The sequence below is a fragment of the Dasypus novemcinctus genome, chromosome 23, assembly GCF_030445035.2.
Source record: "Dasypus novemcinctus isolate mDasNov1 chromosome 23, mDasNov1.1.hap2, whole genome shotgun sequence".
NCBI lineage: Eukaryota > Metazoa > Chordata > Mammalia > Cingulata > Dasypodidae > Dasypus > Dasypus novemcinctus.
The window spans coordinates 70,343,368-70,362,891 of NC_080695.1; the positions used below are offsets into that span (position 1 = coordinate 70,343,368).

Genomic DNA, 19,524 nt, shown 5'->3' on the forward strand with positions numbered 1-19,524 from the left:
TTCCTTCCTACAACTCTTTACCCACCGATCATCCGGGTCATCTCTCTCCTGACTTTTTTCCTACTTCATGGCTAGTCCTTCTTAGTCATCTTTGTTGGATTGCCCTTCTTTTCCTGAACCTCTAAATTAGTGGTTCTAAGCCTTGGATGCCCATTAGATGCACTTGGGGTGGGGAATGGGAGGGTTGCTTTAAAAAGGAGGTGCCCACCCTAAACCAATAAAAATCAGAATTTCTGGAAGTGGGACCCAGGCATCAGTAGATTTTAAGTTTCCCAAGTGAATTAACAATCAGCTGAGACCACTAGAACCACTGTTCTAAATGCTGACATGCCCCAGGGCTCTTTCCATAGCCCGCTTCTCTCTTCTGTGTAATTAACTCTACATCAGAGGTTTGCTACTCTAGGAGCACAGTCCAATCAACTAAGTTGCTTCCAAAATAATGAATGCCTGTTGTCTGCTCCTCTCCCCCCAAGATTATGATTGCATTGCTCTGGGGTGGAGCTGTGGAATCAGAATGGTTTAGAAGCCTCCAAGTGCAACCAGGGTTCAAAGCCACAGTTCTAGGTCAGTGGTTCTCAAACTTGAGTGTGCATCAGAACCACCTGGCAAACTTGTTAAAACACAGATTTCTAGACCCATCCCCAGAGTTTCTGATTCAGTAGGTCTGGGGAGGGGGGCGGGCAAAAGTTTGAATTTCAAAAAAGTTTCCAGGTATGCTGATGATGCTGGTCTTAGAACCACACTTTCAGATACACTGTTCTGCATGTGGTTCTTAATACTGGATAAACATTTGAATTGCCTGGAAAGTTTTTTTTTTAACTCTCAAAGCCCAGAATGCACTTGAGACCAATTAACTCAGTATCTTTGGGAATGGGACCCAGGCATCAGTACTTTCCCAGCTCCTTGGATGGTTTCAGTGGTGAGACAAAATTTAGAACCTCACTAAATGAGGTCATCAAATTTCATGGTCTCAAATGCTATCTCTATGCTGATGTCTTCCAAATGTAGACTTCAGGCTCCAACCTCTCCCCTGATATCTAGACCAACTGCTGCTCGATAGTTCCACCTGGATGTCCAGTGGACATTTCAAATTCAATGTGGCAAAATCATAGATCTTTGTTTTCCCCACCATTGTTCTAAGTCTGTTGGTTATCATGGCATAAAGCAAATGATTATGTCACATTCTATTATTCTTGGTGGCACTGAGATTATCTTACATGGGAGAAAGGAGAAAGATAAAAATGTATTACCAAAGAGGTTAACAGAAAACACTGTTGTCTTGAATTTGAATTCAAACTATAAGAATAAATTCATTATTTTTTACATTGTTATTGTGGATATATATATATGTATATATATGTATAACAGAAACCCATTTTAACCTTTCCTAAGTGTACTTATTGAGTAACATTAAGTACATTGGCAATGTTGTATAAATTTCACCATTATATTTTACCAGAACATTTTCGTCATCTCAAACACAAACTTTGTACCCTTTAGGCAGTAATTCTCCTTTGACCCACCACCACCTCAGCTCCTGGGAATTTGTAATCTAATTTCTGTGTCTATTAGTTGCTTATTCTAGTTATTTCATGTAAGTGAAAACACACAATATTTGTCCTTTAGTGTCTGCCTTATTTTTTTCCATGTGAAGTAGTCAGGGTTCATCCGTGTTGTAACACGGATCAGAGCTTCATTCTTCCTCATTGCTGAGTCATAGTCTATTATGTGGATACATCACATGTGCTTTATCCATTCATTTGTTGATGGGTGCTTGGTTGCTCCCACCTTTTGGCCATGGTTAGCAATGCTGCCATGAACATTGGTGTACAAATATCTGTTCATGTCCCTATTTTCAATTCCGTGGGATAGAGGCTATATTATTCAGCCCAAGGGGTGCTGATGCAAAATACCAGAAGTCTTTTGGCTTTTATAAGGGGTATTTATTTGGAGTAGAAGCTCACAGTTACCAGGTCATAAAGCATAAGTTACTTCCCTCACCAAAGCCTGTTGCCACATGTTAGAGCACGCTGGCTGCCAACATCTGCAAGGGTTCAGGCTTCCTGGGTTCTTTTCTTCCCAGGGCCTGTTTCTTTCCGGGCTTAGCTCCTCTGCTCTCTCCCCAAGGCCAGCTGTAGACTGTCAGGCAACAGCTCGTCTCTCTTCCCAGGGCCTCTGTTGTGTCCAATTGAGCCTTCTCTCCTTCCTCACGTATCTGCTTCTCCATGTGTTTACTTCCCAGGCTCCAGGATCAAAACTCCAAAACTCCCTTCTCTGTGGTGTGGTTTCTCTGTGAGTCCCTGCCCCCAACTTCCTACTGACTTGGCCCAATTAAAGCCTCAATCATTATTTAATCAAGTAAAAGTGAAACCTCTGAACCCGATATAATCTAATTTGCAAACAGGCCAGTTTACAAACATAATCCAATATCTATTTTTGAAATTCATAAATAATACCAAACTACCACAGAGGCCTCGACGTGGAACTTCCAGGGCATACGGTAATTCTACGTTTAACTTTTTGAGGAACCGCCAAACACTATCTGCCATTACTAGCGGGGATCCACTACCTCCCTTTTGATGTCAAACCTCCCTCAGTCCAAAGAAGCCAGCCAGGCCTGCTTTCCCCTGCCAGGTGGAGAAAGAGAGCTGGAAGGCGGACGTGTCCACCAGCACGATTATGTAGCTAGCGCACAATGTGGCTCTTGAACCTTGATCTTGCTTGGTCTCTGGAGACCCATTTGCTGCAGCACTGATGGCTGTGTCCCGTATCCCTCCAATGGTCGCCCTTAGAAGCTCTCTAGTCGCAGCTGTCTGAGCTCTGTTCACTTTATCCTCCATTAAAGCTTGACTCGGAACTGCGGTGGCTACAATCTTAGGGAATTCCAGCCTACTCTGCCAAACCAGCTGTCTCCATGAATGTATGGGTATCGGAACACCAGCCCAGAGTGTGAAGATCAGAACATCAGCTTCTTCCTGTGAGATCCTCTCTGGGTCTCTGGGTCTATTTTTGTGGAGAGGACTCAAGTCAGTTTTTTTTACTATGTCTTTAGAGTAGAACTCAAATAAATGTACATGAAAATTGCAACATTCAAATGCTTAATGCCCTTGTTTATTTTATTTTCTTGATCCGTTATGGTGATACTTAATATTTCAAGTATTTTCTTTCTCTATATTAATAACTTCTATTTGAATTGATTTTGGGTTTTAGAGTGGATAGAGGTAAATGAATGTGATTTATCATGGGTAGTATCTTCTAGTTACGGAATGATTTCTGTACTCTTTAATCATGTTTTCCCCTTAAAGGCTACTTTGGCTAATATTGCTTTCTTTTGGCTTGTGTTTGCACATTCTCTCAGACTCTCTGAAATACTTTATTTGAATGAAGGGTTCTTTCCCTCAGTGTCAGGATCTTCTTTTTTTTCCCCCCCAAATATTTATTTCTCCCTGCCGTTGTTTGCGCTCACTGTCTACTTTCTATGTCTGTTCATTGTGTGCTCTCTGTGTCTCCTCATCTTCTTTTTAGGAGGCACTGGGAACCAAACCTGGGACCTCCCATGTGGGAGGAAGGCACCCAATCACTTGAATCACATCTGCTCTCTGCTTGTTGTGTCTCTCACTGTATTTCTTCATTGTGTTTCCTCATTGTGTCATCTCGTTGCATCAGCTCACCATGTTGGCCCATCACGTCAGCTTGCTGTCTTGCTTGTCTTCTTTAGGAGGCACCGGGTATCGAACCTGGGACCTCCCATGTGGTAGGCGGGTGCCCAACTGCTTGAGCCACATCTGCTTCCCTGTTTATAATCTTTATATCTTCCTGCTGGGTTCAATCTTTATCAATAAATAATATAATTCTTTGTCTCCTGCAATCTTTTTGACTTAAACTCTATTTTGTCTGACCATGGCATAGCCACTCTGCCTCTCTTTTGTTTACTGTTTGCATCGAATATCTTAGCCACCCTTATATTTTCATCCTCTTAGTGTCTTTGTACCTAAAGAGAGACTCTCATAGACAGCATATAGTTGGATCATACTTTTTTCATCCTTCCCACCAATCTCTGTTTTGTACTAGGGGAATTTGAATAATTGAAATTTAAGGTGATAACTGAAAAGAAGAGGGTTTTTTCTGACGTTTAGCTATTTGTTTTCTGTATGTCTTGTATTTTTTTCCCCCTCAGTTGCCCCAATACTGCCCCCCTCCCCTTTTTGGTATTTAATTGATTTTTTTAGTGCACCATTTTGATTCCTTTCTTTCCTTTTCTCTCTATTTTTAGTTATTTTCTTAGTGATTACTTTTGTAATTGCAATTGACATTCTTAAAGTAATAACAACCTAGTCCATCTAGTACCAGTAGCGTACAAACTCTCTACTCCTATATATGTCTGTCCCTCCCCTTTTTTATTGTCCCAGATTACATCTTTATAGATTGTATGCCCAGTAGCATAGATTTTAAATGTTATTTTATACTTTACCTGTTAAGCCATATGGGGTGGGGAAAGCAGTCACAAAGCAAAAGTATAACAATACAGGAATTTATATTTACCTATGTAGTTACCTTTACCAATGTTCTTTATTTCTTCCTATGATTTGAGTTACTGTTTCATGACTTTTTATTTCAGCCTGAAGGACTTGCTTTAGCATTTCTTTTAGGGCAGGTCTTCTGGTAATGAACTCTCAGCTTTTATTTGTCTACAAATTTCTTAATTTCTCCTTCATTATTTTTTTGTTGAGAAGTCAAAGGTTTATTTCTGTTTTTCATTAACCAAATCTTGCTGAAATCTCATACCCAAATAGACTATTTCAAGACAAAGTCAAATATAAAATCCCAATGAAGTCTAAAATTAAATTTTAAAAAACTTGCATTTTCATGACATATTTTTGAATGGCTTTGAGAAAACAGCATAGAAGTTGCATTGCTTTTGCTCAAAACATTGAGACCACAGTAGATCAGAAGACAATTCTATCCATTTGAGAAGTCTGAGGACAGAGAATTAAGAATTTTAAAGGGAAGCAGATTTGGCTCAATGGATAGAGCATCTGCCTACCACATGGGAGGTCCAGGGTTCAAACCCAGGGCCTCCTGACCCGTGTGTGAAGCTGGCTCATGCAGAGTGCTGATGCGTGCGAGGAGTGTCCCCTGTGTAGGGGAGCCCAATGCACAAGGAGTGCATCCCATAAGGAGAGATTTTTTTTGCCCCGTGCAAAAAAAAGTGCAGCCTGCCCAGGAGTGGGGCTGCACACACAGAGAGCTGACGCAACAAGATGACACAACAAAAAGAGACACAGATTCCTGGTGCCACTGACAAGAATACAAGTGGACACGGAAGAATACACAGTGAATGGACACAGAGAGCAGACAACTGGGGAGGGGGGAAAGGGGAGAGAAATAAATTAAAAATTAAAAAAAGAATTTTACAGAATGACATTTTCTAGTTTTGCCTAAAATATATTAATTTGCATGGTTAATATATATATAATACATGTTAGTTATCATCTGCAACTAAATTAATTGCTATTTACATATCTACATAGTTTCCTTGAATCACCTTTTTAATAGGTAAAATTATCCTCTGGTCCACATCCTACCAATTCTAGATAATCATGTATTAAATTTATGACTACCACAAGGTTCTCTGTCACCGTTATGAAAATAAGAAGCACTGAAGAGTGGTAGAATGAGGTTCTGCTTTTGTTAGTATCCCAGCAGACATTTAATAGGTTTTAATCTTGTAAATGTGGCTTTAAGACTGGAATATTAACATTGTGTAGTCCAATTTTAACTAGTAAAATTGTCAATTAAGTTTCTTGTTAGGATGAATAACACCACACAGAATTTTATCAGAACAAACCAGGAAGGACATTTAATAGGATAGACTACTTGAGAATGTAATTTACTTCCCCACCATACTGAACTGTCACATTACTTAGCTCAGCCCTAAATGCTCAGGAACGGGACTTTGATAGCAATTTTACAGTTCGTCCAACATTAAAGTGCCTATCACACCTTTGGCTTACTTTGAATTTACCACCTCAGCTGCTGAACACATTTGGGAAAAACCCGGGAAAAAGCAGAGCGCATTCTCAACCCCCTTCAGCTCTTCATAAACCATCTCGGACAATAATCTCTAGAATTATTACTTTCTCAAAGTCAAATATATCAAGAAAACTAAGAGTTTGGATTTTTTTTTAAAAAAGCCTTTATTCACTTTTCATCAGGGAAAGGACAGCCTCAATGTCAGCTTGTCGCCTACTCATAAATTTGGATTTACAGGATTCACTACCCTAAAGACACTGAACCTATCAACTTTGACAACTTGAAATGCTCTCCCCTCAGTTCCCTCAGATTGCTGCTTAAAGAACAGAGAGTCCCTTGTGATAGCCAACATTGTACTTGGGCTAAAGATCAAATATTAATAAAGGAATAAACAGGACCAAACATATTGTAACCTAACAGCCCAGCAAATACAAGCACTATAGGAAAAAAGTAAAGTTGTAGGCACCAAGTTTTTATAACAGCAAGTTCATCAACATAAAAGAAATGTACACTTGTGTGAAATTGCTTAATTTGCTTGTGAGCATCTGAGTAAGCTAAGTATTTTTCATAATAACCCCTGTAAACTAATGTGGAATCATAGAAACAAACTTTTCCCCAAACCCTATCAGCTCTACTAAACAAAATTCAGAATTTGTATCTATCTACTCAAATAGTCCTCCAAGACCAGGGAGATCTGCTGTAATGATATAAAACTGTCACTTAGATTTGCACTAATATACAAAAGATTTAAAGTATTCCTTTTCCACTACTCCTATGTCTGCATATGGAAATCCTTAACTACTCACGATCATGCATTAACTGCATTAAAAATGATGGGATTTACTACCACGACATTTTCTAAAAATTCACACCACAGGAGCTGTTAACTCCAATACAGCTCCCTGAGATTATGCCCAAATGGAAAACAAATTGTTTGGTTCAGTGGTGGCTGTGGCATAATAACAATATATAACATATGACTTGACTTTGCCACTACTTCAACTACCTGAAGTCTATCAACTTCAATGAGCTGAATTTGTACCTGTCTACCAAACTCCTTTAAATTTGCTGAGTACTGGAAAGCAGTCGTGGCTCAACTGCTAGAGCATCAACCTACCATATAGAGGATCCAGGGTTCAAACACAGGGCCTCCTGACCCGTGTGGTAAGCTGGCCCACATGCAGTGCTGCCACGTGCAAGGAGCACCCTGCAAGGAGAGCTGCCCTGCGTGGAAAAAAAAAAAAAAAGCACAGCCCACCCAGGAGTGACACTGCACACACAGAGAGCTGACATAGCAAGGTGACGCAACAAAAAAGAGACGCAGTTTCCTGGTGCTGCCTGACAATGCAAGTGAACACAGAAGAACACACAGCAAATGGACACAGAGAGCAGACAATGGGGGGAATGGGAGAGAAATAAATTAAGTAAATCTTAAAACAAATGTGCTAAGTATTTTTTTAGCAAAATTTGTATTGTCTTTTTTGTAAAGAAACATAGATCACACAAAATGTTACATTAAAAAATATAAGGGGTTCCCATATACCACACTCCCCACTCGACCCCCACTCCTCCCACATCAACAACCTCTTTCATCAGTGTGGCACATTCATTGCATTTGATGAATACATTTTGGAGCACTGCTACACCGCATGGATTACAGTTTACATTGTAGTTTGTACTCTCCCCCAGTCCATTCAGTGGGTTATGGCAGGATATATAATGTCCTGCATCTGTCCCTGCAATATCATTCAGGAAAAATCAAAGTCCCGAAAATGCCCTCATATCACACCTCTTCTTCCCTCTCCCTGCCTTCAGCAACTCCTCTGGCCACTGTTTCCACATCAATAATACAATTTTTTCCATTGCTAGAGTCACAATAATTCTATAGTATGATATCAGTAAGTCCTCTCTAATCCATATTTTATTCCTTCATCCTGTGGACCCTGGGATGGCGATGTCCACCCCACCTCTAAATCGACAGGGGGCTTAGATCCCACATGGCTGATGGATGGGATTCTCCTGCTTGCAGTCGTACTCAGTTCGGTATAGCACCTACAAGTTTCACAGTGCACTTTCCCTGCATATATCAGGAGATTTTGTCAAGACAACTGTTAACAGTTCTTCCAGGCCACTGACTCTAAAGTCAAAGCATTAGCAAATAGTAACAAATGTCTTTCCATATAGGAACATAAAATCTTTTCTAGTCATAAAAGATGCTACTCGGTTTTTCTCATAAAAAGTTACTTTAGAAAACATAATTCAGAAGATTCATGGTCTACTAGAAATTTTCAGGTGGTCACAATACCATGACAATTATCTCTAGATAGACAGGAAAGAACATTCTTTCAGCAGTATGGTAGAAGTTTCAGAAAACAGGGAGAGTAAGTCGAGAGCACAGTACACATCTAGAAAAACGGGAACAGGGTGCCCACGACTGGCTATTCATAAAGGACCCCTGTTCCTCCCTATGGACCAACACTCCCTACAGAATGAACCGTGCCTTCATTATCGCTTATTTTAAATGATATCTTAACAGAGCTATTTAGTACCTGACACAGAAGAACAAGCACATAAGGAAGCATTTATTTGAGGTTTAACATGAAATCATACAAATAAAACTAGTGTAAATACAAATCCACACCAATGCATAACACAGATAGCGAAGGACAAAGTAAAAATGAAGCAAACTAACTGGCAGCCATGTACAGTTGGAGAGTTGTGTCTTGTATACACATATAGAAAGTCTTTTACAACATAATCAGACCAACAGAAGACCAATCTTCCATGTCGTCCCGCAAGATGGGTTACTTTAGCATTTCCTCCTCTTTTCTCCGATGTCCTCCTTGAGTGTGGCTGGTAATGGTGCTGGTGATTGCCACCCGCTCGAGATGCCTTGCTGTATGTGCTCTGTTGGCCTCTGTAGTCGCATATCCCTGTCCATATCCATAGCTCCCAGTTATACCCAGTAGAATCAGATCTGCTGTAGCCACTATAGTTTTGATCACCACCATAGGTGCTACTGTAATTTCCATATCCTTGATCATAATAGTTATTAAATCCTTGGTTCCAGTTTTGGCGCTGACCTCATCCACGACCCCTAGTACCCCCTCGTCTGCCAGCTGCAGCCCCTCTTCCTCCTTTCTGTTGTTGCCGTTGCTGCCTATAGACCTTTTTGGGTTGTGCAACTTTGATTTCACACTTCCCAGAACCAATCTGATGATCCCTGCTCTCTAATAATTTCTTTACTGGTTCTTCATCTGTATATGAGATAAAAACAAAATCCTCTTCTTTCATTTGTTTTTGTATCCATAAGAAGTTCAATGTTTTCGATCTCTCCAAATGCTCCAAAATATTCTTTTATTTGTTCTTTGGAAGTATCTGGGCTCAAACTACCCACAGATGTGGAGAAATGGCCGGAGGTTAAAATGTTTCCATGACGCAATTGAGGGTACGGACCTTAGAACATCGGGTTCTGTCAAGATGGAACACTGTCCTGGGCAGCCCTTGAGTAATTGCAGAAGGAAACATTTAAACCTTGCATGGCATACATGGGGAAAATGTGGACGTGATTACTCTGGTAAAATGTTAACTGAAGAGTAAAAAAAGTAACTATACTCCCGTCCCTGAGATATTCAATATTTACGATGTAGAAACTTGAGTTGGGGCTCTGAGATCCTTGAGACTTTGAGCCCCCTGTTCCCATCTTTTCCTACTTCTTGTGTCTCTTCCTTAAGTTCTGCGATGCCTTTTATTCAAGCATTCCTTATGTAGAGCTGGTCTCAACATTTGGCGCCCACGTAGGGTTCGAATAGAAGGATCGCCGGAGCGAAATTAAAATTGATGTATCATCGTAGAGCCCAAGTGGTTGCAACGGCCCTGAAGCCTTCAATTGGTAAGGACGCTCTTGGGTATTTTTCACAGGGTTACAGTGGGAAATGGAGATAGTACAACCAAGTATCGGCCTTATGTCTGTCTCCTGAAATAGCTTCTCAAAGCAGGGGGAACTAAGACTGGTGAGTCACATATTATGGAACTTTTGCAAGTTGTTGAAACACACTGCACGTGGTTTCCAACATTGGGCAGGTTAGAATTAGCAGATTGGGAACAAGTTGGTAAGGAATTTTAAAAATTACATGTTCAAGGGACTTATATCTCTGTTACTATCTGGCCTACGTGGACTATTATTAAGTCTGTCTTAGAACCTTTACAAACAGAGGATGAAGAATAAGATGAAGAAAAGGTCCATAATGACTCTCTCCCTATAAAAATTTCTAAAGATTTTGATTCTAAACTTTCTTTGCCTATGGCCCCTCCATTAATTAATTTTGAGGAAGCTGATATACTTCCTCTTCCTCCACCCCCTACACCTGTGCCTGGAGATATCCAGCCCAAATTATCCTCTTTACAGAAGGGAATCTTGCAGATAGAAGGGAAGGAGACATTGATGTTCTTCAAATGGCATTTCCCATTACGGTACATGAACAGGTGGCCCCAGGTATAGCTGCTAATAATCCAAATGGAGTTTGTATGAGTTTACTCATGAAACTTTTCCCTTTAAAATTTTAAAGGTTAAAATTAAATGAACTGTGCAGCAATATGATCCTAATTCTTTTTTTACATAGTACAAGGACTTGCTGAATGCTCCAGACTAATTCCCCCCAAGTGGTCTACTGTGGCCCATAACCACTTGGGTCTGGAGAATTTTTACAATTTAAAACCTGGTGGGTAGATTATGTTGAAACTCAAGCTGCTCATAATAGAGCCCATAACATTCTAATTTCATTAGATCAACTCGTAGGGAGAGGGAATTGGGCCAGAGTTAAAAATCAGTTAGTTATGACTGACCAGGCTATTGCTCAAAATTCGACGTTGCTGTTTGAGGGCCTGGGAGAAAATTGAAATAAAAGGACAGCCTCTGATACCTTTTCAAAAAATAGTACAGGAACCTCAAGAACCTTACCCAGAATTTATTGCTCTTCTTCAAGAAGCTAATAAAAAACAGGTCAGTAATTTAGAGGTGGCCAATACTATTTTACAGTTAATGGCTTATAAAACTGCCAATCAGGATTGTCAAGGCAGACTTGGCCAGTGGTTAGGGCGTCTGTCTACCACATGGGAGGTCCGTGGTTCAAACCCGGGCCTCCTTGACCCGTGTGGAGCTGGCCCATGCTCAGTGCTGATGCGCGCAGTGGGGGAGGTGTGTGCCCTGCCACGCAGGGCTGTCCCCTGCGTAGGGGAGCCCCGCGCGCAGAGAGTTCGCCCTGTAAGGAGAGCCGCCCAGCGTGAAAGAAAGTGCAGCCTGCCCAGGAATGGCGCCGCCCACACAGAGAGCAGACACGACAAGATGATGCAACAAAAAGAGACACAGATTCCCATGCCACTGACAACAGAAGCGGACAAAGAAACAAGACGCAGCAAATAGACACAGAAAACAGACAACCAGAGTGGAGGGCAGGGAGGGGAGAGAAATAAATAAATAAATAAATCTTAAAAAAAAAAAAAAAAGCTATTGGACCAATGAAGGGAAAGGTGGATCTGACAGGATATATTAAATTGTGTCAGGGAGTAGGAACAGAAAATTATCGGGCCCAAATGATGGCTCAACCTATGGCAGATTTAAAAATTAACAACAGATTTCCTGGCAAATGTTTTAACTGTGGAAAACTTGGCCATACGAGGAGAGAATTTCAGAAAAGATTTAGAGAAAAACCAATGTCCAATTTAAAACAGAACGAGGCATCTCAAAAACAGCCAGGTCTATGTCCCTGCTGTGGTAAAGGGAAACATTGGTCTAATCAATGCCATCTGTATATCATAAAGATGGGACTCCTTTGTTGGCTAACTCCCACTGGGGCCAGCTCCCAGCCCCTTACCAAAAGGGGCATTCCCTGTTCAGCAGAGCAATCCCGACAATCAACAGTACTCCACAGTGTCTTGGAATTATCCCCTGCAACAACAGGAAGCACAGCCGTAGACATCCTTGCTGCAGAACCTGTTATACTCCTCCCTGGGGACAAGCCAGTCCAGGTAAGAACTGGAGTGCTGCCTGCTGGCACTGTTGGCCTCCTCCTAGGAAGGAGGAGTCTTTCTTCACAAGGAGTCAGGGTGCATGCTGAAGTGACTGGTTGTGATTATCAAGGGGAAATTCAAGTTGTTACTTGCACTTCCATCCCATGGAAAGCTAATTCGGGAGGTCGTATAGCTCAAGTGCTTCTGTTTCCCTATATTCCTATAGGAAATAGCACAAGAACCCATGTGACAAAGGCTTTGGAAGTACAGGCACCCTGGAGTTTTTCTAAGTGAAAAGATTCTTGAGTCCCACCCCATATGTGAAGTAATTATCCAAAATAAGTCCTTTAAGGGCCTTATTGACACTGGGGCTGATATTTCAATTATTAGTACTAGTCATTGTCCTTCTTCATGGCCCTTGTAAAAAGCTTCCATTTCTGTTGTGGGACTTGGCGCTCGCATAGGATTAATGCAGAGTATTCAGATTTTTTCTTGCCTAGGACCTGATGGTCAGCCTGCTACCTTACAGCCCTATTTTGTCGACTTACCCATTAATTTATGGGGTCGAGATTTGTTAGAACAATGGCAAGCTGAAATCCACACCCCCAAATTTGGACAATATAGCGAACAGAGTCAGCGACTAATGAAGAGGCAAGGACATATTCCTGGGTTGGGACTGGGTAAACACCATCAGGGAATAATTGACCGCATTTGACCTGTGGCCAGTGAAACTCGAGTAGGGTTCCATTATCAGCTTTTTTGATAGTGGCCTCTGCTCAGCCTAGCCTCCTTGGACCACCCATCCCACTTAAATGGACTACTTCTACCCTGGTGTGGATTGAGCAGTGGCCTTTACCCGAAGAGAAGTTGGAGGCGCTTCATGAAGTAATCGGGGAACAGTTACATAAAGGTCATATTGAGGAATCTTTTAGTCCTTGGAATTCATCGGTATTTCCAATTAAGAAAAAGCCTGGGCAGTGGAGATTGTTAACTGATTTGCGAGCTGTTAATGCAGTAATTCAACCTATGGGCGCCTTACAGCCCCGCTTGCCCACACCATCTATGATGCCTAAGAACTGGCCGCTTACAGTAATTGATTCAAAGGATTGCTTCTTTACCATACCTTAACGATCGGGAAAAATTTGCATTCTCAGTGCCCTCATTTAATAATAAAGAGCCTATGAAAAGGTTCCAATGGAAGTATCTCCCACAAAGAATGCTTAACAGTGCCACAATATGCCAAAATTTCATAGCTAAGGCCATACATAGAGCCAGTTAGATCAAGGTATTTTTCTTGTTAAATTATTCATTACATGGCAGTGGACTTGGCCCAGTGGTTAGGGTGTCCGTCTATCACATGGGAGGTCTGCAGTTCAAACCCCGGGCCTCCTTGACCCGTGTGCAGCTGGCCCATGCACAGTCCTGATGCGCGCAAGGAGTGCCCTGCCATGCAGGGGTGTCCCCCGCGTAGGGAAGCCCCACGCGCAAGGAGTGCGTCCGTAAGGAGAGCCGCCCAGCGCGAAAGAAAGTGCAGCCTGCCCTGTAATGGTGCCCCACACATGGAGAGCTGACACAACAAGATGACACAACAAAAAGAAACACAGATTCCCATGCCGCTGAAAACAACAGTAGCGGACAAAGAAGATGCAGCAAATAGACACAGAGAACAGACAACTGGGGTGGGGGGGGGGAGGGAAGGGGAGAGAAATAAATAAATCTTTTAAAAAAATAAATTATTCATTACATGGATGATGTACTGTATTCTGCTCCTTCCCCAGAGGAGTTAGTTAAAATGTATCACACTTTAGAAGAGAATTTAACTGCAGTGGGTTTAAAAATAGCCCCAGAAAAAATACAAAAAATGACTCCTGTTAACTTATTTAGGATCTGCAGTTGATAAAATTAAAATCAAACCCCAAAATGTTCAAATTCATAAAGATTCTATTCAGAACTTAAATGACTTACAAAAACTGCTCAGAGATATAAACTGGCTAAGACCCAAGGTGGGTATTTTGATGTATGAGTTATCTAAATTATTCTCAGTACTTCAGGGTAATCCTCAATTGAATAGCCCCCCACAATTAACAAAAGAGGCTGTGCAAGAATTAAGGATTATTGAAGAAAAAATTCAGGATGCTCAGATAGAATGGATTGACCCTGATAAACTTCTGCAATTGATTATTATCCCATCATTATATTCTACTGGGATCATGATGCAACAAGAAAGTATTGTAGAATGGCTGTTTTTACCTAATAGATAGTCAAATCTTTGGCTCCTTTTGTTGACTTTATAGCGCAACTAGTACTTAAAGAAAGGGAACGTGCAACGCATGGACAAGACCCTTCACGTGTTAGTCTTCCTCTATTGCACAAGGAAGTTGATTTTTGCTTTCCAGATCATTTGCTTTGGCAAATAGCTTTTCCTGACTACATAGGAAAAATAGATAATCATTACCCTAAATGTCCCAAGTTGCAATTTATTAAACGCATGCAGTGGATTTTGCCTACAACGACAAACTGTCAACCCATTCCTGACGCCCCTACCATTTTTACTGATGAGTCTGGACAAGGGCCGGCTGGATACACCGGACATAAGACAAAGCAAATTCCAACTCGTGGTTTTTCTGCGCAACATTCTGAATTGATAGTGCTACTTATTGCTTTGCAAGCTATCCCAGAACCTATAAATATTTTATCTGACTCAACTTATGTTGTTCAAGTTACTCATTCTATTGAGACAGCTCTGATTAAACCTACTTTGGAATATTTTCATTATGCATTGTTTGATAAACTTCAGCAGACTATTCAACATAGAACGAATCCATTCTATATTACCCATACTCAGTCATGTTCTAATCTCCCTGGACCATTAGTCCAAGGTCATGCTGCTGCTGATAAATTGGTCACTCCTGTTTTACAGGAAGCAAGGCATTTTTATGAATTAACCCATGTGAATGCATCGGATTTACGAACTTGGCATCCTTTAACCTGGACACAAGCTAAAGAAATTATTCTAAGTTGTCCTTCTTGTCAAATTCTTAATAATCTTAGACAGTCAGAGCCTGGTGTGAATCCACGTGGGCTTTAGGCCAATCAGTTGTGGCAAATGGATGTCACCCATGGAGCATCATTTGGCAAGATGAGTTATGTTCACATTTTTGTAGATATGTCCTCTGGATTCATCTGGGCTACAGCTCAAACTGGCGAAACTGCTCTCCATGTCCAACATACATCCAAGCCTGTTTCACAACAATGGGGCTTCTTAAGTCCATCAAAACAGACAATGCTCCCGCTTATGCTAGTAGCACCCTAAAACACTTTTTTGACCTTTGGGGTGTATCGCATATTACAGGTCTTCCCTATAACCCTATAACCCACAAGGACAAGCTCTTGTGGAATATACTAATCAGACTCTTAAAAGAACATTACAAAAACAAAAAGGGGAAATAGGGATACACCACATACCGGGCTGCATAAAGCACTATTCGCTCTCAGTTTTCTTAATTATGAGCCTACTTTACAGGAACTAGCAGCTGAACGGCATTTTCTTTCTTTCTTTTTTTTTTTTTCCTTTTTGTACTTTTTTTTTTATTATTCATTTTTTAAAAATATTACATTCAAAAAATATGAGGTCCCATTCAACCCCACCACCCCCACCCCACCACTCCCCCCACAGCAACACTCTCTCCCATCATCATGACAAATCCATTGCATTTGGTAAGTACATCTCTGGGCATCGGTGCACCCCATAGTCAATGGTCCACATCATAGCCCACACTCTCCCATGTTCCATCCAGTGGGCCCTGGGAGGACCTACAATGTCCGGTAATTGTCCCTGCAGCACCACCCAGGACAATTCCAAGTCCCGAAAACACATCCACATCTCATCTCTTCCTCCCATTCCCTGAACGGCATTTTCAACATCATAAAAGGAATCAAACCAGTTCCTTTTCTGAATTACCATTAACCTGGTGGAATGACCCGTTGACCAATGAATGGTCAATGGGAAGTTAACCTGGGGACGAGGGTTTGCTTGTGTTTCCCCAGGAGATGGCGGATGTCCTGTGTGGGTACCTGTGCATAGAATAAAGCTGGATCATGAATACAAAATGGCGACGGAAGTTCCTGTGGGATCTGGAACCCCCAGTCATGCAAATGGAAGGTTTAACACTGAAGACAACCAGGCTGGGTCCCACTCCGAAGACTCGAGCTGTCCCATCCCCACATGGGGACAGATTAAACCCCTGTGTCAGGAAGCTGAACAACAGTTAGGAAGGAATGAGTCACCAGTAACTGCCCCAAATTTGTTGGTCTCCATGTTAGCCATTATAACAGCATCAGTAAGTGTGTTCCCCAGGGCAGCAGCCGAGAGTAACGACACTTACTGGGCATACGTTCCTACTCCTCCCCTGTTGCATGCTGTCTCTTGGATGGAGACCCCTCCTCCGATTTGGGTACCGGGTACCGGGACTGGAAGATCCTTGGCTACCATTACATCTTCATGAGGAGGGTACTAATCTTAATTTAACTCTAGGATTTACTGAATTACCACTACGTGTGGGGCCTGCTGAAGGATGCTTAAATATGACACAGCAGGCCTGGCTGTCTGTCACTCCTAAACACGGCAATATTACAAAAGCTCAATAACATCTCATCTCCAGAATGAGTTTTAAATATATACCTTATAATAGCACAGATTGAATCCCCCAGAAAAACCAATATGTGTGTACCATTCCTTATGGACTCCTGAGAGTGATCATACTCAATGGGAAAACTGTCGAGGGTCTAGTAGTGTGTTGCTACTTAATGGTTCCTAGGGAATTGTAACTGACCGGGCCCCTAAGAGTTACTGGGGTTACTACAGTGCAGAACTGTAGTAATACTAATGAGACCTGTTCTTCTCATGATGCGTTAAGATGGAGTGTGTTTAAGTACAATCATACCACAATCACAACACATGCAGACCATCCCATTATTTGGCATGGAATGGGAATGGTTTCACCTCTTCCCTCATTAAAGGGTGGTCCAGAACAAACAACTTTGTGGAAAATACCTTTTAGTTTAAAACCAATCCGGATTTGGGGTGAAAGTTATCAGCATTCTTGTAATTATTCGTTACCATTCAATACTTCAAAAAAATGTTCTTTTCCTATTCAATCTTGTTTTAGCAATCCATATGTATTCTTAGTAGGAGAATTTTATTTGAATGAAACTTCTTGAGAAATTCAGTGCTCACATGATTCCTGCAAACTCTATACTTGCATTAATGAAACTTTGTTTTCTACCAATTATAGTTACACGATTCTATGAAGACAGTTGGGCATTTGGATTCCAGGTATCCCAAAACTGACCATGGGAATCCTCACCTGATATGCATGCCTTATGCATTGCTCAAATGTACAATAAGAATGATAGGACTGTTGATAGCTGCTGTTACGGGCATAATTGCCCTCATTACTGGGGCAGCCGTTTTGGGAATAGCATTATGTCAAGGTGTTAAGACTACTGAATTTATCCAAGAATGGCACAAGAATGCCAGTTTGGCTTGGGGAAGTCAAACTCAAATTGACAGGGAGATAAATACTTGTCTAGTAGACTTGGAAAATGCAGTTCTGAGTTTGAGAGAATTACATATTGTAAATATGCGTTTACGCCTAAAATGTGATTGGAATATATCTAGTTTTTGTGTAGCCCCTATGTATATAATAACAATGATATTCCTTGGGAATTAGTGAAACATTCATGTGGCCATAGAGATAATTTAAACTTAGATATTTCTCAATTACAAGCACAAGTAACAAATGTTCAACATGCTCATTTGCAAGTGCTTCCTGCCTCACAAACTATGACAGGAATTGTGGATGGATTAGAATCCCTGAACCCTATGATATGTATCGAGAGTGGTCTTCTAGGAGATATATTAATTATCTGTTCCTGTCTGTTTTATATGTGTTTAGTCTCCATATGCATTAACAAACCATCCGGGGATTAATACAACAAGAAAATGCCCGCGCTGCATTCATTACTTTGCAAAAACAAAAAGGAGGAAATGTGGAGAAGTGGCCAGAGGTTAAAATGTTTCCATGAGGGTACAGACCTTAGAATGTCAGGTCCTGTTGAGACTGAACACTGTCCTGAACAGCCCGTGACTGGTTGCAGAAGGAAACATTTAAACCTTGCGCAGCATACATGGGGAAAATGTGGACGTGATTACTCTGGCGAAATGTTAACTACAGAATAAAAAAAGTAACTATACTGCCATCCCGGAGATATTCAATAAATACAATGTGGAAGCTTGAGTCGAGGCTCTGAGTCCCTGAGACTTTGAGTCCCCTGTTTCCATCTTTTCCTATTTCTTGTGTCTCTTTCTTAAGTTCTGCGATGCCTTTTATTTGAGCATCCTTATGTAGAGCTGGTCTCAACACATAAAAACTTTTTTGAGGCATTCTTCCCTTTTAAAGCCTTTGCCCTTTGGGTGTCTATCAATTTGCCATCCAGTTTGTGTTCCTTCAGTTCCAAAACCTTATCAACACTAGTAGCATCTTTGAAAACTCCTCTTGATCTTCCAGTGACTGGATCTGTTTTAATTGTGCAGTCTACAACCTCTCCAAATAGAGACAATTACTGTCAGATCTTTCTTGCTTATGTCCCAGCTCAAGCCTCCAATGAATATTTTGCCATCATCCTGCGGATTCTTGCTCGCACTGATCTTGGATCCCTCTGTGAATTTCTCTATGTCGCTGTCCTCATTCATGTCCTCCATGGTGGTGGAGTTGTTAGCCGGGGGGTGCTGGCATGCTGACCAAGTCCAAGAGCTGGATTTAAAATGGCAGTAAAAGAGCTCTCCTTCATTTTTTAAAATTATTTTTTAAATTGTCTTTTTACAAAAAGATAAATAGATCCCACAAAATGTTATATTAAAAAATACAAGAGCTTCCTTCATTTTTGAAAGATAGTTTTGTCTGATATAGAATTCGTAGTTGACTGTTTTTTCTATAAGAGCTTGGTGTATCATCCTATGTATTCTGGCTTCCATGGTTTCTGATGACCAAAATTGCTATTAATCTAATTGGGAATCCCCAGTATTTGACAATTCACTTCTCTCTGGCTGATTTCTAAATTCTTCTCTCTTTGTCTTTGGCTTTTGACAGTTTTGCTATAATGTGTCTTGTTGATATCTCTTAATGAACTCCTGCTTGGCGTTCATTCAGCTTCCTGGGTGTGTATATTTATGTCTTTCATCAGATTGGAGGAGTTTACTGCCATTATTTCTTAAAATGCATCCCCTTTCTCTCTCTCTTATCCTTCTGGTACTCTAAAGATGCATGTCAGTACACTTGATGGTGTCCCACAGGTCTCTCATGCTCTGTTCATTTTTTCTTCATTATGTTTTCTTTCTGCTCCTCACACTGGATAGTTTCTATTGTCTTGTCTTCAAGTTTGCTGATCCTTTCTTCTGCCTTTTCAAATCTGTTATTGAAA

General features: G+C 41.1%; 1 pseudogene; it reads right to left on the reverse strand.

The window, feature by feature from the left end:
* Positions 1-8,019: 8,019 nt before the first annotated feature.
* Positions 8,020-18,838, reverse strand: LOC101419476 (heterogeneous nuclear ribonucleoprotein D-like; annotated as a pseudogene).
* Between the last annotated feature and the right edge of the window lie 686 nt (positions 18,839-19,524).